This window comes from Schistocerca americana, chromosome 3, assembly GCF_021461395.2.
Source record: "Schistocerca americana isolate TAMUIC-IGC-003095 chromosome 3, iqSchAmer2.1, whole genome shotgun sequence".
Classification (NCBI taxonomy): domain Eukaryota; kingdom Metazoa; phylum Arthropoda; class Insecta; order Orthoptera; family Acrididae; genus Schistocerca; species Schistocerca americana.
In genome coordinates, this window is record NC_060121.1 from 776105643 (window position 1) to 776131026 (window position 25384).

Sequence of the window (25384 nt, forward strand, 5' to 3'; positions counted from 1 at the left end):
CTACTGAGTACTTTAATCGCTCAGGAAACTGACCATTCCTAAAGGAAAGATTACACATATGGCTAAATGCAGGGCTAACATGTGCAGCACAGTACTTTAATATTCTGCTAGACACTCCATCATAACCATGAGAGTCCTTAGTCTTCAGTGATTTAATTACTGACTCAATCTCCCTCTTGTCTGTAACACAGAGGAGTATTTCAGACATCAATCTCAGAAAGGCATTTGCTAAGAAATTTATATGATTTCCTGTAGAAACTAAATTTTTATTTAATTCACCAGCAATGCTCAGAAAATGATTGTTAAATACTGTACATATATCTGATTTATCAGTAACAGAAATATTATTACTGCGAACTGACTTTATATCATCGACCTCGTGCTACTGACCAGACACTTCCTTCACAACTGACCATATGGCTTTAATTTTATCCTGTGAATTAGCTATTCTATTTGCATACCACATACTCGTTGCCTTGCCAATAACATTTTAAGCACCTTACAATATTGTTTGTAATGGGCTACTGTAGCTTGATTGTGACTACTTCTAACATTTTGATATAATTCCCGCTTTGTTCTACATGATATCCTTATGCCACTAGTCAGCCAACCGGGCTGTCCATTACTGCTAGTACCCCGTTTAGAATGTTCTAATGGAAAGCAACTCTCAAAGAGCATGAGAAATGTGTTATGGAAAGCATTGTATTTATCATCTATATTATCGGCACTATAAACATCTTGCCACTCTTGTTCCTTGACAAGTTTTAAAAAACTCTCTATTGCTGTTGGATTAACTTTCCTACATAGTTTGTAATTAAATATGACATTGGCTTGAGTACAAAAACCTTTTAGTGTTAAAATTTGTGCATCATGGTCTGAAAGGCCATTCACCCTTTTACTAATAGAATGCCCATCTAGTAATGAAGAATGAATAAAAATATTGTCTATGACGGTGCTACTGTTCCCCTGCACCCTAGTTGGAAAAAACACAGTTTGCATGAGATCATATGAATACAGGAGATCTACCAACATCGTTTGTCTTGCACAATCACGTACAAAATTAATATTGAAGTCAACACATATAACTACTTTCTGGTACTTCCTACAAAGTGAATCAAGAGCCCTCTCTAGCTTAAGCAAAAATGCTCTAAAGTTGGAGTTAGGGGACCTATAAACAACAGCAATTAGAAGTTTAGTTTCACTAAATTCAACTGCCCCTGCACAACATTCAAATATCTGTTCAGTGCAGTGTCGTTATACGTCTATGGACTCAAATGAAATACTATTTTTTACGTACAGAGCCACTCCCCCACCAGCAAGGAACTCCTTGAGAAACAGCCAGCTAATCTGTAGCCTGGTAAAGGAAGCCTCTGAATTATCAAATTATTTAAGTGGTGCTCAGATATACCAATAATTTCAGAGTTAACATCTCTTAGTAGTTCACTAACTTTATCTCTAATACCTCATATTTTGATGAAACATGATAATTCCTTCTCTACCTGGAAACATTACATCCTCTGAAGGCGAGCCCTTAGTTAGAGGGACTTCCTTTAAGCAGGTATACCTATCAACTGACTTCAATCTAAAAAAGGTGCAGCTCTAACATCAACTACTACAGGAATTTTTCCATGAGTGGCACCACTACCACCACCACCACCAGCCTCCCCTTCCCATACCTATTGAGGTGCAGGCAATGCCTAGTGAAACCCCATCTACTGATAGACCCAACTGGTACCACTGAGATGTGATCCATAAATTCAGTATTTTGATTCTGTGTATCTTGAAATAGAGGGAGTCAGAATTTTTCAATCTTTGTTCGATTTTTATGTTTATTACAGGAAATAATGGGAATAAAAAACCGAAAATTGTCGGTTGTTTAAGAAACCGATCATTTTGAGAGGTTTTAACACTAAAATGGCATTGAAAAAAAAAAAAAAGCAGTGTAACCGAAAACCGGTTGCTTCAGCGTCAACCGCCATCGCTAATACAGTGACACGTCATTTTGACGTCACTTCTGAGCAAGCCGAGGAACTCACGAATCACAGCCTCGCATTGGCGAGACAAAACTGGTAGCAGTGCTACCAACTCATTACAAAAAACTAAACACGTATTGGATAGTAACATTTCTACGTTATTAACAATTTGCACACTGAATGGTCACTGTTTTCGAACAAAATATTCTTAATGTTATTTTGGAAGCTTGCAGCTGCTAGTCCCCATGCCATGTGCTGCAGTACATCGTTTTTTACTTACTTCTAATGCAGCCACCAGACGCAGCGAAATGGAGTCTTTCTTTTGGAAATGACTCACGACTTCCAGTTATTCTCCATTGGTAGTTCTGAAAAGAAAAGACTCATATTTAGTTTTACGAGGCAGCAGCAAATCGGCACGAAGAGCAACAAACAAGCATTTCCCTCGTCAAGCACCCCGTTTAGACAGCGACTGAGAAACTTTCCTTTTGCACCCTGTTTCGTCCTGAGGAAGGCCCTAATAAGTCAACTTTTCGTAGGCAATGGTGACTGTCGTATACAGCGTTTAAAATTTATACAGTTAGACGACTTTTTCCTTTTTAATTTCTTATATTGTAATTTTTCTTTCGTAGTTTAAAGGAGGCTGCCAGCAAATTTGGGCTAAACATAAACGAAGCCAAGACAGAGTACCTCGTTATGACGCGTGGTCATTGTCAGACTGCTGATCATCTACAATCACTGCAGGTTGGGGACCATTCCTACAACAGAGTGCAAGAATTCAAATACGTAGGGGCACTTTCCACTGAAAACTCGTCATGTGAAGCAGAGATCAATGCCAGCATACAATCAGGAAACCGATTTTACCACAGCCTAGCACAACTGCTTCGGTCCAAATATCTCTCCAGACAGTTCACGATTCGACTGTACAAAATCCTGATCCAGCCTGTTGTTCTATATGGCTGTGAGACATGGAGTATCCGGAAACAGGACTTCCATAAGCTCCTTGTTTTTGAGAGAAAAGTGCTTCGGAAGATCTTCGGTTCGGTTCTGGATGCAGATACAGGAAAATGGAGGATCAGATACAACCAAGAGCTTGAGGAACTATACAAGCAGCCCAACATAGCAGGAACTGTCAAAGCCAAACGAATGCAGTGGGCCGGCCATGTGGCCCGGATGGAGGATCACAGATGGCCCCGGAACCTCCTGGATTTCACATCTACAGGAAAGAGACCGCCAGGGAGACCCAAAAAGCTTTGGAGGGATGGACTCCATGAAGATTTAAAACAAGTGTCAATTGATGTGAACGGATGGCAGATAGCAGCAATGGACAGAATACAGTGGAGGAGGAAACTTGTAGATGCGTGCGGCCCACTGGGCCTGATCACGTAGTAGTAGTAGTAGTAGTAGTAGTTTAAATCCCTACGTTTTGCAGAGGGACCGGAAATTCACGCCTGCGTCCTTACATTTTGGAAAAAAGAGCGAAAAGTTCCTACGTATATGGACGTGGCCCTACTGGTGGGCACTACGACTGATAGACCGGCAGCTGGGGTGATATGACAACTGTGAACAGGTCGAAGTGTTACAAAAACTCACATTCTGATAGGTTGTTGCTGTGGTAGTTGTCCTGTAAGCAACCAGCTGGCAGTCGCTTTGTATTCTGGTTCAGGTTGTAATGGTACTTGAATTACGTAACCATTAGGGTAACCCAACTGAACCTTTCGATATCAGCAATATTCTACTGTGTTTCTGCAAAGTAGTTAACATATTTCTGAGACAACATTCAGATTTGATTTCATTATTGTAGAGATACTTTGATACATCGATATGTTTATGTTGCAATGATATTATTCTTATGTGTATTCTTTCTTTTGTCACTATGATCTTTGACGTACTTGTAACTCTTGATTTTTGGGCGCGTAAGCGGTTATTAGTTGTTACAGAGTCGGACCTTGAGAAGGTCAAGTCTTGGACGTCATGTTGGAAAGACGCATATTGTAGTCAGCTTATAAAATGTGAACTTTAACAGTGAGGAAGATGTTTTTAAGTATGTTTTGTATTGTGCAGTGATGTTTTGTGTGTTACGTAATATTGCAGCAAAAGTAATAAAAAAGGAAGTGTAACTTAAATTCGGAGTACTGATTATTTTTTTACATCACCATTATGCTAACTTTCAAAGGTTTAATCTTCAAGAATGGTTTGTGAAACACATCTATAAATCTTTTGAATATAGCAGAATAAAACCGAGGCCTCTTTGCATCCGAGCTCGGAATCATCACCACCTAGATTTTCGACGATTGAGCCATGATTTTACAACGAGACCAGCGTGGGAAACACGAAAAGATGAGTGCCTAGTTTATTCGTTATTACATGAAATAACTTTATTAACTGTGCTCTAATGACACCTGCCACATAATAACTTTGTTGTTGCCCGAAAATGCAGTATTTAGCAGCGTGAGCAACACCACAATCATTTGATTTGATCCATTATAAATGGTTTTTGAAAGCCTGCGACTGTAGATACAACAGGTTTGTTTATAAATAAATAAATCATCTGCTACCAGTCACGATTTTTCTTTATTTTACTATTCGCACGACGCGTTTCGAGAAATAATTCCCATTTTCAAGTGCGTTTTTTTGGTGTGTATTAAGCCATTTCTTTTGATGTTGTCAGTGTGTGTGAGTCTGCTTCATTTTGTTGACTTTTACTGTAATACATAAGAAACGCGATTTTTAGTTGGGTATCAATTCTTTTTGTGAGGTTAGTGGCTAAAATTTAGAACAATTTGTAATTACAGTTTCCTAATGGTCCATTTGTGTAGAGTCTCACACACACTTAACATCACACACAACTTGTACACTTTACACATTGAAAATATCTTATATAAACAAAACAGTTGCAAAGATCTTCTTACAGGTAGTTCACAGAGATAACATTATAGGTCTTCCATAGATTATGATAATGTTATCTCTGTGAACTACCTATAAGAAGATATTTGTAACTGTTTTGTTTATATAAGATATTTTCGATGTGTAAAGTGTACAACAAGTTGTGTGTGATGTTAAGTGTGTGTGATACTCTACACAAATGGACCATTAGGAAACTGTAATTACAAATTGTTCTAAATTTTAGCCACTAACCTCACAAAAAGAATTGATACCCAACTAAAAATCGCGTTTCTTATGTATTACAGTAAAAGTCAACAAAATGAAGCAGACTCACACACACTGACAACATCAAAAGAAATGGCTTAATACACACCAAAAAAACGCACTTGAAAATGGGAATTATTTCTCGAAACGCGTCGTGCGAATAGTAAAATAAAGAAAAATCGTGACTGGTAGCAGATGATTTATTTATTTATAAACAAACCACAATCATTATTAAATTTTGACCTTTGTTGTGGTAGGGTTGTTAGAAGGTATAGGAGAGGAAGTGACATTGCTGTTAGTGTCAATGCTCGAGAGATATTAAACGCGGGGGCTCGTAATGGTAGTATGGAGACCGTAAAGTTCTGAAAACGAAAAAAATGATGACAGAGCTGGTGACAAGAGAAGTCGCGAAGAGTGTCACGAAAGTCGAAAACTTCGAGTGGGGCGTCGCGTCGAGCAGCGACAGTGTTTCGGAGCCCCCAGTGGGCAGTGACCTGCGCGAAAGGTCACCCCCGCGGACAGGGGCTGCGACAGGAGTGAAGGCCCGGCGACCGTCGCGCATGACCCCGGCCGGCGGCTCGCGGCGCTAGCAGGCGACACGTGTTTTCCGGAAGGGCGCGCTGGCCCAGGCATAACCTGTTCCCCAGGCGCAGGGGTGGCCAGGCGCAGCTCCACAACAGTCGAACGGCCAGCGACTGCGCCGACACCGATGCACACTGCCAAACCGCAAGTGGGTCTACACCGCACCTACGCGGCGCCCCAGCACTGCTACGCAAGTGCGGACAGGGCTAACTGTAGTCGTACCGGAGCGTTTCCTAGCCACTGTGTCTACACGAGGCTATCGATGAACGCAGTCTTGTCGAAAACTGCTATTACGAAATCGCGGCTGCGTGTAACTACAAGAGGTTTCTTACTTAAATAACATCAAGCAGCCACTGTTAGCCACTCTATTTGTACAAAACCAGTTTAGCAGCAACATGTTCGACTTCGGCAGACAGATGTTGTGGACACTGCGTTACTTGCAGTCTGCTGCAAGATTTGTAGAGTGCACCAATGACGAACAGTAAATTAAATTAGATTGGAAACCAATAAAGGGCCAAGTGCCAAAAAACGGATTCTGTGTTATTCACTTTTTTTTGTCTTAACAAAAATATTTTAATGAGAAAACCTGAGCATATTTTTTAATCCTTGTCTACAATAAGAGTCACACGACTATTACAATTTTTTATATGTTCCCTTCCTTTTATGAATGATTATAAGTATTTCATTATGTAAAACGGAGAACGTGCTAAATACCATAGAGTTGTCAAAAAACAAGTTAAGTCCCAACGAAAGTAATCTCTTGTAGTATACATGGCTACAACACTAGGAGAAAGGAAGATCTTCACTACTCAAGGTTAAATCTAACTTTCGCTCAGAAGGGGGTAAATTATGCTACCACAAAAGTCTTTGGTCACTTACCTAATACCATCGAAAGTCTGACAGATAGCCAAATAGCAATTAAAAGGAAATTAAAAGAACTTCGGAATGGCAACTCCTTCTACTCATTAGATGAATTTTTGGATATAGTAAGTGGGTAATTTCCACACACCCCACAAAAAATATTAAGTGTCATGTAATATTTTGTGTAATGTGATATCTTGTATAGACACCTTTTATTAACCTGATACGTTCCACATCATTACGAAGTGTCGTATTAATGATCTATGGAACAAGTACTAAAAAAAAAATCAGGTTTTTAAGAACAAACATTTTATTTCACTGCGTCTGTTGCCGCCTTTTTAGTAGAAAGTAAAAGACGCTGTATTGCAGCACATGGCATTCATTTAATATTTCAATCCTCCTTTTAATTTTATAGTGCACAAAGTTATTTTAATAGATCAAACGTCCGAGGAATGTTCTATTAGCTACTTCTAAATATGCCAACATCTGTTGCAGATTCTTTTTCTTTTCAGCTGAAAAGTTGATTTTACACTGTTGCGGCGCTAAAACAAAGTTCTTTATTAAGCCAGTGGTAAACCTTTTCTTAAAAATCTTATAGGTGCTCTAGCCTTCCAGTTCGTTAAACATTGTTCTCGTGTTGACGACACCAGGTGCATTTCTTTTTTCACTTGAATCCAACACCATTCTGAAATATTTCTTACCGTCGTGTTAATATATGTATCGGCTGCTTTTTTTTTAAATAAAAAGTTCTCAGAGTGGAGCACAGTAACCACAAATGGATTGTTAGGTATCGCATTCTCCATAACTTAACGAGGTCGTTTGGTACTCGACATTCTTCCAGCCTCTTACGTTTTTCAATCTGGGCCAAATCTCTACCACACGCTGGAAACTGTTATAAGGCTTTGTGGCACTTGGCCCGTTTTAGCGTCACTAGTGGGCCGTCACAAACCGCTCTACTACATTTCGGGCCTTATACACTACTGGCCACGAAAATAGCTACACCAAGAAGAAATACAGATGATATACCGGTATTCATTGGACAAATATATTATACAAGAACTGACATGTGGTTACATTTTCACGCAATTTGGGTGCACAGATCCTGAGAAATCAGTACCCAGAACAACCACCTCTGGCCGTAATAACGGCCTAGATACACCTGGGCATTGAGTCAAACACAGCTTGGATGGTGTGTACAGGTACAGCTGCCCGTGCAGCTTCAACACGATACCACAGTTCATCAAGAGTAGTGACTGGCGTATTGTGACGAGCCAGTTGCTCGGCCACCATTGACCAGACTTTTTCAATTAGTGGGAGATCTGGAGAATGTGCTGGCCAGGACAACAGTCGAACATTTTCTGTATCCAGAAAGGCCCGTACAAGACCTGCAACATGCGGCCATGCATTATCCTGCTGAAATGTAGGGTTTCGCAGGGATCGAATGAAGGGTAGAGCCACGGGTCGTAACACATCTGAAATGTAACGTCCACTGTTCAAAGTGCTGTCAATGCGAACAAGAGGTGACCGAGACATGTAACCAATGGCACCCCATACCATCACGCCGGGTGATACGCCAGTATGGCGATGACAAGTACGCGCTTCCAATGTAAGTTCACCGCGATGTCGCCAAACACGGATGCGACCATCATGATGCTGTAAACAGAACCTGGATTCATCCGAAAAAATGACGTTTTGCCATTCGTGCACACAGGTTCGCCGTTGAGTACACCATCGCAGGCGCTCCTCTCTGTGATGCAGCGTCAAGGGTAACCGCAACCATGGTCTCCGAGCTGATAGTCCGTGCTGCTGCAAACGTTGTCGAACTGTTCGTGCAGTTGGTTGTTGTCTTGCAAACGTCCCCATCTGTTGATTCAGGGATCGAGACGTGGCTGCACGATCCGTTACAGCCATGCGGAGAAGATGCCTGTCTTTTCTTCTGCTAGTGATACGAGGCCGTTGGGATCCAGCACGGCGTTCCGTATTACCCTCCTGAACCCACCGATTCCATATTCTGCTAACAGTTTTGGATCTCGAGCAACGCGAGCAGCAATGTCGCGATACGATTAACCGCAATCGCGATAGACTACAATACGACCTTTATCAAGGTCGGAAACGTGATGGTAGCATTTCTCCTCCTTACACGAGGTATCACAACAACGTTTCACCAGGCAACGCCGGTCAACTGCTGTTTGTGTATGAGAAATCGGTTGGACACTTTCCTCGTGTCAGTAAGTTGTAGGTGTCGCCACCGACGCCAACCTTGTGTGAATGCTCTGGAAAGCTAATCATTTGCATATCACAGCATCTTCTTCCTGTCGGTTAAATTTCACGTCAGTAGCACGTCATCTTCGTGGTGTAGCAATTTCAATGGCCAGTAGTGTATGAACCACTAGAAATGATCGTAGCGCTTAGGCTGCTTTTCAGGATGTTGGCGACAGCACTTAGCTTGGTTTTTCGCGTCTATCTATTAAAAAAAAAAATGTCTGGCACTTAGATAGTTGTTGATTTTCACTCTACAAATGTCAACTCACGCCAGAGACGTCAACGGAACGGAAGGCGACGTCATCGCCAAATGGAGGTGTGCTCATTCTCGAAGACAAGTCGACACAACGTAATTTCAATTAGTCAAGTACCGAACGGTAAAAGTTAGGTTATGAGACTCTACGCGTGAGACAAATAGGGGGATATAGTATCAGAATTAAGGAACCAGCAACTATGGAGTTTATTAATAGTCAAATCAAACCCCATAACGGATGTTCTTGATCAAGTTTATATATATATATATATATTCGATCTTGCAATCAGTCTTTTATGCGACGCCAAATGTCGGAAAGTGTAGACAGTTACAAAATTATTTTTGAGGCAGAATTTTACGCGCCCTGTCGATAGAGTGGTCTCAGATTACTCTAGTGCGATATTCGTTACTATATATTAACTGGGACTGTGAAACATCAAGAATAACCAGTACTGCAGCAGCCACAGCGCCGTCCTGACCCGAGCTATTACCGCCATGCAGCAGCGTTACTCAGTCGCTGGTGGAGTACTGATTATTATTAGTGTCTTAATGTCACTGCTAACATATGTCGATAAAACGGATATCGCGCTAGACCATTGGTTCCCAGCAAGGGGATACTTACACCCTAAGGGGTAAAAACTAAATGATTCGAATCTGTTTCAGTCACGAAACTAGATTATCTTCAGAAGAGCATACCTGTTATCACAATTTTGTACAACTCTAATACTGATTATATACGTTATCAGTAATTACTTTTTCTCAGTTAGTTGCATTATACGTCGCTGATGATAAAAGTGACACACATACGTAACAAATTCTAAATATCTCAATAACATGTCTTCTCCAAGTTGTACATCGTACCTGCAGTAGTTCACAAATTGCTTGCTTCGAAACAGATAAATGAATTGACACCATGACATACCAGTAACTATATAAGGACTATTATAGTGCTGTGCACTATTCTTTTATTATTATTATTATTATTATTATTATTATTAGAGTCGTTTGACACAAAGCATTAACAGCCTGAAGTCGTCCAATTCCTGCCAGTTCAGAAGTACGGAGTGCAGCAGTGAAGTGATTTACGAACAGTAAGTGTAGTGCGCACATCTGAACCTATTTTATTTTAAGTGGGGTTGTAGGCAAGTGCCGTAATGGAGAAGAGTAAAGGCCGGCTCCCACTAGAGCGCGGCAGCGCGTCGTGCGGCAGCGGCAGCGGCAAGCGTTTTCCGCTTTGACGCGGCGGCTCGCGGAATTGGCGTTCCCACCTGGAAGCGGCAGCCGCTAGCGGTAGCCAATGACGGACAGCCACTGAGGTACGGGGCAGGACCCACTGAAACGCGCGGTGCGTTTGATTAGCTATATCTTACACCTACATGAAGGAAAGACGACGTTGGGTGAAGACATACCAATTTTTCATTTTCTGTACAATGTACTCTTTCACATATTTCATTATTCATGTTTTCTCATTTCACCATAAACAGATTTCATGACTACCGTTCACGATTGTTCACTATCTCCTAACACATTGAAACAATGTACGACAAAAGAGATTATTCAGATAGTTAAGCGAGACAAAAATTTAAAATGTAATACGGTAGCAGGTACACGAAAACAGTAAGAACACAAAGACTAGGTGGAAGGGATGAAAGTGGAAGCCACCTGATAGAATTTCCCACAGAGCATAATGTAATCATCGCCAGCACCTTGCTTAAGAATCACGAAAGAATAATATATATTTGGAACAGTTTTCGAAACCAGATTTTAAATTGTAAGGCATTTCCTGGTGCAGACGCAAACCTGACTGAAGACTGTCAATAACAAGAAAAGCGTTCTGAAAAAGAAAATTTGTTCACACCGAATATAAATGCTAATGGTTGGATACTATTTTACAAAGGTATTTGTGTGGAGTGCAGCCTCGTATGTAAGTGAAACGTGGACGATGAACACTTCTGTCAAGAAGACAATGGACGCTGTCAAAACTTGGTGATTCATAAGAATGCTGAACTTTAGATACGAGGATCGTGTGACTAAAGAAGAGGTACGGAATTAAATAGAGGAGGAAGAGGAAATTACGGTACAACTTTGACGACAATAGGGTTAGTTGACAGGGCGTATTGTGGGGCGTCAAAGAGTGAGGACAAAGGGGTTGGGTGATAGTATTCTGATAATAATCATCTGTTGAAATACTATTCTACTATTTTATCTATTAATGTAAGCAGTGAATTTACTCTTCCATGCACTCCTTAAAACATTTAAACCAAAACTGAAATCAGCTGAACACCAAATCTTTCAACCACTGTCTGACAACTACTGGATTCACTTTCAACTTTCTATAACTATCACTGGCTAGCCACACACACATACAGATATAAGGAGAACAAAAATAAACAAACATTAGTTTTCAGCATATAATTCTGCAGGTTGGCAACATGTACATAAACAAACCAGACAGGAAGGGACATGAGGTGAACACACTGTAGTTACGACTTTAAATCAGAGTTTTCGGTAAAACGTCTACTGCTAGTGACAGAAGAAAAAAGAGCGAACATGAAAATGTGCTTATGTTCCATAATCTAAGTTTTAGTTCAACCTCCAGCATGTGAGCAGGTGAGGGGAAACGTATATGTCCGCCAAAAACTCAATTCACTGTAAGTAATCAGTCATTCACGTAAAAAAAAGATGTGAACTGTTTTATAATCTCCAAGTATCACAGATCAAAACAAAACTGAGTCATTCTAGATTCCACCGAAGATGCCTTAAAGTAAAAGGCGAAACGCGTCTTGAATCAGTAAAGTACACTGGATAAAGAAAAAAGAAAGGAAATAATCAATAGCTCTACATATTTAGTAAATTACATCTTATGACATACCAGCAAATTAGTTTCGGTTTAACTTCTCATTCGACATGCTATTAATGCCATTTAAAAAAATTCATCTATCCCTTCTGAAAAACTGTAGTTACTTTCATATCTTGGTAGATAAACAGATTTAGGATATTTATCATGCGACGAAATACATGACTTTTCACAAGTTATCGTTTGCAAAAAAAAAAAAAAAAAAAAAAAAAAAAAAAAAAAAAAAAAAAAAAAAAAAAAAAATTCGATTTCTTGAACCGTTTACGAAATTTGCGGTTGATACAACCACATGGTTTACGACGAGCAGGACGAAGTACCGGTCGCGTCGCCGAGCAACCCGCGCGCGGTCACGGCATAGCCCGTCCGCCGACATATCAGACAATATCTCGAGAACGGTGATAGCTATCGATCTGCTCTCAGCTTTAAAAACAATTTCGATATGTTGACTAAATTTCATACGCAATAATGTATTACCTAAAATGAACTGTACGCAAAGTCCACGCAATGCGTTTTTACCTCTGCACACTCATTAAAATTTCGTGTAAAGGTTTACGTAAATGCGATACAGCAAGTAACCACGACGAATAACGAAAAGAAATTCGGTCCTTTATCGAGAGAAGATATCAGGCTGTAACATGCCCAAGAATCAAATTTTTCTACCGAATAGTTTCCTTGGAATCGGATGATAAGTATTTCATAGGTGCCGCCGCGTCCGCGCCAGCGGTTCGGCGAAAGTTCGTGCGGCCCGGGAGTCCGTACCTGACGTCACGCTCAGCGCGTTCTGTGATTGGCGGCGCGCACCTGGAGCGCGGCACGCGGCAGCGGAAGCGGTTCGACATGGTCAAACCGCGACGCAGAGCCCGCCGCGCCTTGCCGCTGACGCCATTTCCATGGCAACCACGCCGCTGACGCGCCGTTTTGACGCGCGGCAGCCCTAGTGGGAACCGGCCTTAACGCAGGGGAAGCCTGTTTTGTGTTTCCTCACTGTGGATAGTTAGTTTCTTCTCTGAGAAGGAGTTGTAGGTAGCACTTGCGATGCGCCACGAATTCCTGCGTCACTCATTCTAACACACACACACACACACAGACAGACAGACACAGACACAAACTAAATATCATTCATCTTTCTTTATTTTAAAAATAAAAGTGTTCCAAGAAAAGTCTACAGTTTAGTTAGGTGCTGAAGTTGGTGATAATGTTTGAGAAATGGAGGACGGGGTGGGGGGGGGGGGGGTAGGTAGGTAGGTGTAACAAATGGCGGGAGGGCGGGGGAAGGGTGAGAGGGCGGGAGTACTAGCTGATGTCTGATTGCACGCGTGGGTAATGGTCTAAGAAAGGTTGGGACCACTAGTACCGTTCTGTCGACTGGGCACGGAAAATTCCGCTTTAACAATCATCTTGTTTGTAACCGGAAACAAACCGACGCCCTCCGTCGACTCTGGGCGTCACATGAACGTCGTGATGAGCAATATTTGTTGGGCAGACTTCAACTACACATTGCAAAACAGAAGTTGCAGATGTCTGCCGAGACACCAGAGAAAAGGTAAAATATTCTCAGATGATAAGCCGAGAGGTGAAGTCGACCTGTCGCAACGTTTCAGTGAGTTTCGTGCGCCTCATCTTCGTCTCAAAAAGACAGGCCGAAACTCATGAAACGTTGCGAGAAGTCGACGCTATTACTCGCCTGGTCATCCGACAAGATTTTATGATTACAATACGCGGAAAAGGCCTGGAACCATATATATCAGCGAAAATGTGTCTGGCGACTCCTAGGAGGGACTTTCAAATATATATATATACGTATATATATACGTATATATACGTATATATATATATATATATATATATATATATATATATATATATTTCACACCCTCAGTTAACCCAATACATTCTAAATGAGCAACTGGAGCTAGCTCCTAAACAATTTATACATTTTTCCTTGAGCTGTTGACGCAAATTGGCCAGCCGGAGTGTCCGAGCGGTTCTAGGCGCTACAGTCTGGAACCGCGCGACCACTACGGTCGCAGGTTCGAATCCTGCCTCGGACATGGATGTGTGTGATGTCCTTAGGTTAGTTAGGTTTAGGTAGTTCTAAGTTCTAGGGGACTGATGACTTCAGAAGTTAAGTCCCATAGTGCTCAGAGCCATTTTTTTTTTTTTTTTTTTTTTTGTTGACGCAAATTAAACATATCATGAAGCCCCAAAAGTAAAAATCAGAACAAGAATATCCTCATTGCGACAAAAAAAACACTTGCACTACTTAATATCAGAACTACTATAAAAGGAAAGAAACAGAGACAAAAATTGACACACTCGATGTACACTAACAGTAGCTTCATGAAATTTTTTTAATATTTCCGAAAATGTGTCATAATTATAACTTTCATATGTTAATACACACATCAAAAAAAGTTTTGCATCACCTCGGTTCCGAGAGTTCCGGAACCTGTACAGAAAACTGGAATAGAGATCAACATAAACACCATTTTCTTCCTTTTTATTGACCATGAAAACCACACATTGCATTTTTTACCACCATACATCGAGACCTTCAGAGGTGGTGGTCCAGATTGCTTTACGCACCGGTACCTCTAATACCCAGTAACACGTCCTGTTGCACTGATGCATGATTGTATTCGTCGTGGCACACTATCCACAAGTTCATCAAGGCACAGTTGCTGCAGATTGCCCCACTCCTCAACGGCGATTCGGCGCAGATCCCTCAGAGTGGCTGGTGGATCACCTCGTCCATAAACAGCCCTTTTCAATCCATACCATGCATGTCCAATAGGATTCATGTCTGGAGAACATGCTGGCCACTTTAGTCGAGCGATGTCGTTATCCTGAAGGAAGACGTGCACGATAGGGGCGCGAATTGTCGACCACGAAGACGAATTCCTCGCCAATACGCTGCCTATGTAGTTGCACTAACGGTCGGAGGATGGCATTCACGTATCGTACAGCCGTTACGGCGCCTTACATCACCACCAGCGGCGTATGTCGGCCCCACATAATGCCATCCCAAAACATCAGGGAACCTCCGCCTAGCTGCACTCGCTGGGCAGTATGTCTAAGGCGTTCCGTCTGACCGGGTTGGCTCCAAACACGTCTCCGATGATTGTCTGGTTGAAGTTACAAGCGACACTCATCGATGAAGAGAACGTGATGATTGTCCTGAGCGGTCCATTCGGCATGTTGTTGGGTCCATCTGTACCGCGTTGCATGGTGTCGTGGTTACAAAGATGGACCTTGCCATGGACGTCGGGAGTGAAGTTGCGCGTCATGTAGCCTATTGCGCACAGTTCGAGTCGTAATACGACGTGCTGCGGCTGCACGAAAAGCATTAGTCAACATGGTGACATTGCTGTCAGGACCCGAGTCATAATCCGTAGGTAGCGGTCATCTATTGCAGTAGTTGCCATTGGGGGGCCTTAGCGAGGTATCTCATCGACAGTTCCTGTCTCTCTCTGTATTTCCTCCATGTCCGAACAACATCGCTTTGGTTCACTCTGGGACGCCTGGACACTTCCCTTGTCTAGGCGTGGTTGAACTACCGACAACACGAGCCGTGTACCTCTTTCCTGGTGCAATGACTGGAACTGATCAGCTGTCGGACCCCCTCCGTCTAATAGGTGCTACTCATGCATGGTTCTTTACATCTTTGGACGGGTTTAGTGACATCTCTGAACAGTCAAAGGGGCTGTGTCTCTGATACAGTATCCACAGTCTATCTTCAGGATTCTGGGAAACGAGGCGATGAAAACTGTTTTTGATGTTTGTATTAGAAATAACATGCTTATGATGTCAATATAAAGTTATAAAATTTGTTAAATCTACATTCTATTATCACGACGAGATCCAGCATGGATAATTAAATACCGTACGATAGGTTTTAAAGGTGACTCAACCGCTATTCGTAAGGAAATGTTTCTTAAGCCTCATATCATCAAGATGAGTTCTTTTTAATGAAGTTATTGCGAAAAGCAGGGGAAACTGCAACAACTCGTTTCTTTAAATGGTAAGATCATCTTTAGCCTTACAATGAAAGAAACTAAAGTTTCACCTCATCGGTGCAGATCCTTAGCTGCTGAGCAGTATGTCGATTGCAATATGAAGGGAGAAGAAATCACTTGTACACTGTTCGTCACGCGTTCTCTGTATTTCATTACGCAAACTAAGTACTTAAAGATTGCTGCATGAAGATGTGAAGATAGATATCTCGCTGTATGAGGCCACTGATTTGCTGTACAAAATATTTACCATGACCGGTGCTGTACGGCTTCAATGTATGTAAAGAATTGCGTCATGGAACCTCCAAAAGCTGCTGTGATGTGTACATATTCGTAGACAATCAGTTTATATCCAGCAAATATGGGGCAGATACTGCAACTAATGTATGTATTTGACACCATGAAGCCTTCCCTGAGAGAGGTGGTTGACTATTAATAAATACATATTACACCAGCTTTCGGTGCTCCCATGATGCCGTTCTTTGATTACTGAGCGACCTTCCTTGGACTCTGGGAATGAAATCGGAAATTTAAGTAAAGTGACACTCTGTCAAAAAGGCGCAAAGTAAGTATTTACAGCAAGCAGCAGAGAAGAAGGGTGGGGCGGGGAGCGGATAAACAGTCCTTCTCCCTGCTACCTTCTGCCCCGTCCGAATAAAATGGCTTACTAGCAGATTCTGTCAGCCCTGTTGTGTTACGTTGAGGGCTGTTGTTTTTCTTTTTTACGTAGCCTCTGTGTCAAAGGGGAAATCTAGTGAAACGTGTATGCATGTATCACATCTCAATTTAACGAGAAATGGACGAGAACATTCTGCCATTAGCCGCATTTTAAGTGATTGAAACTGAATGTGTTTCATGACGAAAAAGCGCTTTTCAATAATTCCATACACAATTCCAGTCTTTATAAACTACGTACTCGACAGCGACGAGCACCGTGCACATACGAATGAAGAATCTGATTAATATTATTCTAAAAATAACAAAATGCTGAAGAGGTTAGAGGACATGATTTAATACCTCACCAAGCTACAGTTACAATTTTTACAGACTCCAATTTCATGAAAATGTTTTTACAAAATGTTGTCTGAGCAAACATGCTCGCAACAATCGCCCGCACGTCTGGTTTGCAGTATTCAGTTCTTCTTTACACCCTTCAACCGCAATGCATCTTTCGCACACAGCTGAATCGGTGGTCCGAGAGCGCGGGTATTTTCTGATCATGGCCAAACTAGTTAAATTTGCTTGTAAGATAATTATTCTGTCTAGTCCTATTATTTCGGAAGTTAGAAAAGGAAAAAATAACAGCACATGAAGGACAAAAAATTGGCTTCCAAATCGTGTATCGCTTCCGCATGTTAATCGTTTGAAAGAGATAAAAATTAAAAAAGAGGCCTAGTTTAACAAGCTAGGATGAAGAGACATTCTTTGTTTTGTTGCAGTACATTACTACTGAAATGAGAAACTCGATAAATGCCTGTGAAAGAGTTATAGTAATAAGGACGCGCCGGCCGAAGTGGCCGAGCGGTTCTAGGCGCTACAGTCTGGAACCGCGCGACCGCTACGGTCGCAGGTTCGAATCCTGCCTCGGGGATGGATGTGTGTGACATCCTTAGGTTAGCTAGGTTTAAGTAGTTCTAAGTTCTAGGGGACTGATGACCTCAGCAGTTGAGTCCCATAGTGCTCAGAGCCATTTGAACCAATAAGGAGGCAGCAAAATTGACGTACTTGTCAATTGACACAATCTATGCTGATCTGAAATTTTCTGCCGTGATATCACCTTCATCGTTGATCCACATCATGCCGGAAATATGTCGTGGCATATATGTACTGAACCACTTCATCTGGTCTGCATATACAGCTTGAGTCAATTCAAGAGCCGTCAAACTTCGCACAAACAAAATTTTCAGGTGGTGATTCTTCACGCACAACGTGTTGTCTGTGCAAACATTGCAGCACTGTCAGTACAGACAAGTCGGTGCAAATATCTGAGCGTGTAAATGTCCCGTATGTCACATCACACATCCGATTCGTTGCCCCATTCCTGTAGAGCGTAGTCTTCTCAGCAGAGGACAGTACATCGCCTAAGCCGCTAGCGCCCAAGCTAAAGGAAACAGGTGGTGACTTCAATGCTCGAACAGAGCAGGAACTCGCATTTGGTTTGACGCTGCAAAGGAATTCGCTACTCTCAAGTCGCAAATAAAATAAAATAAATCCGAGGCAGTAGCTGACGAAGTAATCAGAAACGGAACACAAGCAAATGGTTTCGTGTTCTTTTTTTTCCCCAAAGGTATCATCTCGGTAGTCGCCTTAATCGTGTTAAAAAACCTACGGGAAACCTAAATTTGGACTGCCGCTGCCAGCCAGGAATTTGAACCCCGCTTCCCCCGATGCGAGTCCGATGCCTTAACCACTGAATGGCTTTATTTTGTGTGAAATTTGGGTCCGAGAACGATGACTAAACTTCAGCAATTCATACGCTTAGTTTCTAAAATCCTATTTACGTTATCAAAATCTGTCCAGATCAATTTTCTTCCACTGTTCAGTATTTTTCATGACTATCCACTCGTTGTCTTCAGTTGCCTTACACCTACACCGAAATTATTGTTTTCCTTACACCTGCACCGAAAAGTGTTAGGCAGACAGTTCTTAGAATCACTTTCGGACTAATTTTCGACGGTTTCACTCTGGCACGTGAGAAAACTGAACTCCTAAATCTTCCCGCGCGATTTATTTTATTCCGATGGTCATTTCTCCCTATGTAGATGAGAGTCAACAAATATTTTGGCATTCGGAGGAGAAAGTTGGTTACTGAAATTTCGTGGCAAAAAAACCGGAACAAAAAAACTCCTTTGTTTTAATGGTTGCCAACCGAGCTTGTTTATCCTATTCGTGATACTCTTTCCCTTATTTCGCGATATTACAAAACAGTGTTACCATTCTTTGACCTTTTTCGATGTCATCTGTCAATCCTAGGTGATAAGCATTCCACATCGCACAGCAGTATAGAGGAGGGCGGCCAAGCGTAGTGTAGACAGTTTCTTTAGTAGATCTGTTGCAACTTCTAAGTATTCTGCCAATAAAGCGTAGTCTTTAGTTCGCCTTTCCCACAACATCTTCTATGTCATGGTTACAATTTAAGTTGTTTGTAACTGTAATCCCTAAGTATTTAGATAAATCTACAAACTTTAAATTTGTATTGTATATCGTGCAATTGATCATATTTTTATTGTGTAGGGTCAACTGCCACGTTTCGCATCATGTAAATATCTTGTCTAATCATTTTGTAATTCCTTTTGATTTCTGATACCTTTACCAGAAGGTATATGACAGCGTCACCTGCAGATAATCTAACAGGGCTGTACAGATAGTCACGTAAATAATTTATATAGATTAAGAACAGAAAAAAGTCTGTAGCATTTCCTTGGGAAGCCCCAGATATCACTTCGGTTTCAGAAGAGGACATACTATCAATTACTACCAACTGTGACATTCCTGGCAGCACATACGAAAACTCAATAACTAGTTCAATGACTAATTTTTTTATTTTACAATTTTCTTCATTCGTTGTACTTTATTTTAGTATTATTATAATTGGTCTGCTGGCATATTTTCAAACTTGCTCTACTAAGAGCAAAAAGAAAATCCTGAGTCCCTCATCAACTTTCGCGCGCTAATGGCTGAAAAGCGGTTGGCGCTGCAGGAATATAGAGCATAACATTACAGCTATGCTGCAGTCGCTAGCGTCCGCAATATTGCCTCAGATGAGTCTGTTGCGTACGCCGTTGTTATGGACCGGAGGAAGGCCGTGCCCGTAACTCGACTACTTAGGGGCCACGTAAGAACAGGTTTGCTCCGCTTTCCGGCCGGTATGACGTGGTAGCGAAACACGGCCGGTTAAAATTACCGGCGCGATAAAGAAAATTGCCGACCCAGTATGTGGAGCGCGCGGCGCACGACCTCCGACAGAGACGCCCCCTTATGCAAACCACTCGAGAAACTGGCAGGCATTCCCACAGCTACTGCGTTGTCTCGTGTCCCCTTCACTTCTTTGAGCAGGGGGGTTTCTTTCGTAACAGAGACTCGCAACTCCTATTGTTCAGCATAAGGAGTCTGTTTATATGCTTAACTCTTTGAAATAATTTAAAAATAACATCTTTAAAACCGCTGTTGTATTAATATATCTTCATTCAAGACTAGTTTCAATCTTCGATCAACATCAGTACGACATAGTGTAACAAATATACCATGGAGAATCAGTTCTCTGGCATCAAGCGAGATTTTATCTGTGGATTTATCCACCCCTAAATCATCATAAAAGCTCTAGACAACACAACAAGTAGTTGGAATACAAAGTAAAAAAGAAACTTATTACGTCGGAATGAAAACAGTAATACACTGTCCAGTTACATTAATGCTACCACCAGTAGAAAAACCTGAAGAACACCTTTTGCTGCTCGGACCGCTACGAGTCGGGCAGGAAGAGAGTCAATGAGTCATGTACCGAAAGGGATGTCGAGCCATGCCGACAACAGGGTCGTGGCCAGCTGCGCTACATATCTCGGCTGAGGATTCGTGGCACGAATACTCTACCGAGGTGGTCCTACAGATTCTCGATTTGGGTTTAAATACTGGGAGCTTAGTGGCCGGGGGAGTACGGTTAACTCATTCCGGTTCTGGGTACACTGAAAGCCGTGTGACACGTTGCATTGCCCTGGTGATAGCTGCCATAGTCTTGAGGAAAAACAAACTGCGTATAGGGGTGGACGTGTTCCCCGAGGATAGATGCATACTTGTGTTAATCCATTGCTCCTTCCAGAATGATAAGATCACCCAGGGAAAGTCACGAAAACATTCCCCAGATCATAACGCTCCCTCTTTGTTCTTTTTTTTTTCAGACGTTTCACGCCGTACACGCCAAAGGCAAAGGCCATGTACCCGATGGAACATAAAACGTAATTCATCTGAAAAGGCCACCTGTCGTCACTCAGCGGACTTTAGATTGCAGTATAGGCATGCAGGTACCAGCCGTCGTTGCTGGCGAACAGCAGTCAGCACCCGCGGCAACGTTCGCTGAACGGTTGTTGAGGAGACACTGTTGTTAGCCCCTCGGTTCACCCGGGCAGTCAGTTGTTCAACAGTTGCGCATCTATTCACTCGTGCACACCTCCGCAGCCGTTGTTCACTCCTGTCATCTATGGCCCCTTGGCGCCGGTTTTGTATAGCGGTATTTTGCTATGGACGGTATGCTTTAACCACAGCGAAAGGCCACCATTTTATAGATATAGTCGTTTCGGAATTTCTTCCACCCTTGGTCCGAAAGCCAATGATAATGCTCTTTTGGACGTCAGATAAATCGCTCCGTTTCCGCCTTATGTCAACAACTGCACTGATTTCCATGTCCCCCCCCCCTCCTCCGACACGCTCTTATACCCCCACTACTAGTGCTGTCACATGCCGTCTGTGAGTGGTTATTGCACGTTGACGTCGAACACAGGCGGTCGTCACATTGTGAGTGGTTCTTGTGCACGGTGACGTCAAACATAGGCGGTCGTCACATTAATGTGATTGGACCGTGTACAAATTGATTGAGTCGTGTGATTAGGGCCTCCCGTCGGGTAGACCGTTCGCCGGGTGCAAGTCTTTCGATTTGACGCTACTTCGGCGACTTGCGCGTCGATGGGACTGAAACGATGACGATTGGGACAACACAACGCCCAGTCCCTGAGCCGAGAAAATCTCCGACCCAGCCGGGAATCGAACCCGGGCCCTCAGGATTGACATTCTCTCGCACTCACCACTCAGCTACTGGGGGCGGACACCCTGTACAAAGACATAAAACAACACTTTTTTTTCTAACTGCCGGGAAGAAAATGCAACACCACCTTCAAGAACTGTATTCAGTGGCATCTTGTGTGCATACTGAGGGGTGGCAATGTTAATGAAACATTTGTCATTCCCGTCGGCGATCAGATGGCGCCCAGGTGACCTGTGTATGCAGCCTCTGTTTTGATTCTGCAGGCAGTAACAGTGTTGAGTTTAGGGGTGAACAGTGTTTGCAAATTTATTCTGTAGTACAAGCATAGCTTCAGCAATTTCAAAGAGGTTGCACAGGCAAGTGAAGTTCGAGGCACTGAGCGAGCAGCAGTGACTAATGGAAAATCATCCCAGGACGAAATATGGACACATTTTGCACCTACCGTGTCATCAGGGACCATTCCTTGCAGCAGTACTAACATCACGTGTGCCTCTCGCCAGGCCAGGCCGGACACTACGACACTGCCAAGCATGCTAATCTGGTGTCGTGAAAGAGTTGACTGGAGAGTGGAGTGGCGCTCTGCTATCCTCAGCGATGAGAGGACTTTCTGTCAGAATGGGACAGGTGGAGCTACACGGGGTACGCCTGGAATGCTGCCTAATCCGTAGTGCATTTGTCAACGACACACAGCTCCCATCCCAGGCTTCTTGGTGTGGCGAGCCATCAGTCACGCGCGGTCGTGTCTGATGTTTCCGAAGGGGAAAGTGACCAGTACCGGCTACAACGCGCAGGCTGTTATACCCGCACCACTGCCGTTTCTTCGAAAGGAAGGTGACGTGCTTTTTCAGCAGGACAGTACGCCTCCACATACGGCTGCTGCGATGGAGTGTGCTCTTTGTGGTGCACAACAACTACTCTCGCCAGCAAGATCAATTGAACACGTATGACACATGATCAAGCTGGAACTAACTCGTTCTCCATGGCCTGCAAGAACCGTTGACGAATTGTAACAAAAAGCACAAGATTCTTGGGACAGTCTATAGCAGGATGCCGTTCACCACCTTTACAATCGTTTGCATGCGAGATTACACGCCTGCGTTGCTGTAGCAGGGGAGTGCGCAGTGCATTCGCGCGAGTGTCTGGACAGCCTTTACTGTGACATGTGTGTTTCAATAGGTCTGAATTTGTTATCACATACTCCTAAAATGATGAATCATCTATCACCTCATTCGTCAATATAACGATCTTGTCTTCTGTTTGATCCCTGGGTACTGTAGGAAGTTTTATCTGTGATTAATTACTTCGTTCACTTCTGGCAATGTTTCTTAATGTGAAAAATGCCAAATTGCGCCACGTTTCCGGAGACCACATTAAACGGTGTGTTCCTCTACTACTGGGTGCATAAGGTAGCTCAAAAGGTCGGAGGAAGGCAGCATCATTCCACCACCAACAGAACCACGCCTAGTGAAGCACTGTGCCGTTCGAACCAATCTTCCGATTTATGACAGCTTTAGTTTATGTTACACTGATAAGCCAAAACATTACTTCGGAATGCAAAACAAAAGCGATTCTGCGCGAAATGGATTAGCTACAGTCCGCGCAGGATACGGTGGCCGATGCGTAGTGACCAATTTTCGTCCAAAGCTCTGGGCGAGGTCATTCGTTTGTTCGGAAGTATAAGGGCAGGACGATAATATTTGCCTACTGTCGGTCGTTGGGCTACGCGCTACGTTGACAGTATCGAAGCTCACGGCCTGTAATCCTTGTCAAACGATTTTACAGAGACTGTTCGGTGAAAAAAATCGTTTTTGCATTACTTATAGATTTATGTCAACTTCATGATGACGTGCCCATCGCTTCGTTAATGGTCATAATTATTAAGTAAGACACTGAGTGAAGTTCGAAAAAATTTTGAATGAAAAATAGGGGTCGCTACGATTTTGCGTTTGGTGGATATTACACAATACGTTGCTGATTTCGAAATTTAGCTAACATACTGAATTTTTCTTCAGATTTGGGTGGAGGTCTCTATCTGTCATCATTCTCGAGTAGATTGATCGTATGCGGCACACTCACATGCGGTCGCGCATGTCAGCGATAAAGCCAGAATGAAATATCCACAATATTTCTCGTATTTCATAAACGGTTTGAGACATCGAAATGAGATTTTGGGAAACTATAGGACGCAAAGAGGAGAATATTTTTCCATATAATTAGTCGACGAACTACAGACCTTTTTAGTGAAAGAATGTAATTTTTAAGGGCCATCGACAGCCGGTGAAACGCAAAATGGGGTTTGGAACGACTTAATGAAGGCATTACATGTTTATTTTTGTACTGAGGATGTGCTTTTTCATAAGCTATTGCCATTAAGTTTCCTCAGTTCCTCACTTAATAAACATAATAAACCACTGTCTCAGAATTCTCTTGCAGTTGCGTCTGCTGAACACGTTAATGAGGTGACATTGTGTAAACTCTGCTGTATTTTGGCAAAAGAAACAAATTTTAATATGGAAACATGAGAAACGTAGATTTTGCACAAAATTCGTCACTCGAGATGCTTCTCGGAAAGTTACAAATGGTAAATACGTCAGGCGAAAATGAATCGCGTCTTTTGTTGCATTTTCAGCGGAATTCCTAATAGATACTAACCAAAGCAGACGTGACAGTAGAGCCTTTTGACTGGTTACCACGCAAGTGTAGATGTGGAGGGGCTACACTTAATATTAAAAAAAGAGCGTAAGCTTCAGTTTAGAACGGCACTTCCCTGCCATGGCTCGGCGTTTCTGCCTACAGCGCCTGCCCGCATCCCCGCAGCGCGTGCGCGCCCTGCTGACTACGCATCTACTGCCGCGTTATTTTGCCTGCACTCTGCTTGGTAGATCCAGGGGTATGTAGCACCATACGTCTATCCATAGATCATACAATTCCCATAATTGACGAGCCGATGACTTTTGGGCACAGGGCTGGCGCCAGTAGCGCCCCAGATGTGCCCGTCGAGTTCAGATCAGGCGAAGTAGGTGACTAAAACTTCAATGTGAGATCCCTGCCATGGTCTTCAAACCACTGCACCACGATTCTGGACTTTTGACTCGGACAGTTATCCTCTTGGAAGATGTCATCGCTGTCGGAGAAGACGTCAGGTATGAAGAGATGCAAGTGGGTCGCATAATTTTCACACAGCTCACAGCTGTTAGCATAGGTCCGAATATAGCCCAGGTGAGTGTTCTCTACAGCATAATGCTGCCCTCAACGGCCTGCGTCTGTGGCTCAGTGCATGTTTGGACCAGCTGTTCACCCGGATGACTGCATATCCGGACACGACCATCAGTCCGGTGTAGCAACAAAAGTGTCCACTGCAACCGAAGAAGTCATGGCTGATAATGTGAATACGTGGGGGTTGTCTGGTGCGGAACCTTATGTTGAACAATGTCCGCTGAACAGTACGACCCAAAACACTATCTATCTATCTATATCCGGATCCCTCTCCAGCTACTGCCGGGTCTGGGTGCTGACGAGTCCTCTCCATTTGGCTCGGTCCTCCCACCACTTTTCTTCCTCCACTTGCTGCCAGGACACACCTCTCCTTTCCACAGATATTCTCACTCCCATTTTCCACCGTGTTCTTGGGCGCCCTCTAGGTCTTCTCCCATCCATCTTTAGTTCTTCCATAATTTTGGG

At 42.9% G+C, this 25384-nt stretch overlaps 1 protein-coding gene across 2 annotated transcripts in view; it reads right to left on the reverse strand.

The window, feature by feature from the left end:
• The window catches only part of LOC124606742 (ankyrin repeat and BTB/POZ domain-containing protein 2), a 651374-nt gene that overhangs the window by 490013 nt on the left and 135977 nt on the right, over window positions 1-25384 (reverse strand). The window contains exon 2 of one of the 2 annotated variants that reach the window (XM_047138776.1): window positions 2254-2338. The exons of the other annotated variant lie outside the window; for it this stretch is intronic. The gene's annotated coding sequence lies outside the window, so the exon portion shown is untranslated. The remainder of the gene's footprint in view (window positions 1-2253; window positions 2339-25384) is intronic. 2 annotated transcript variants of the gene reach the window in all.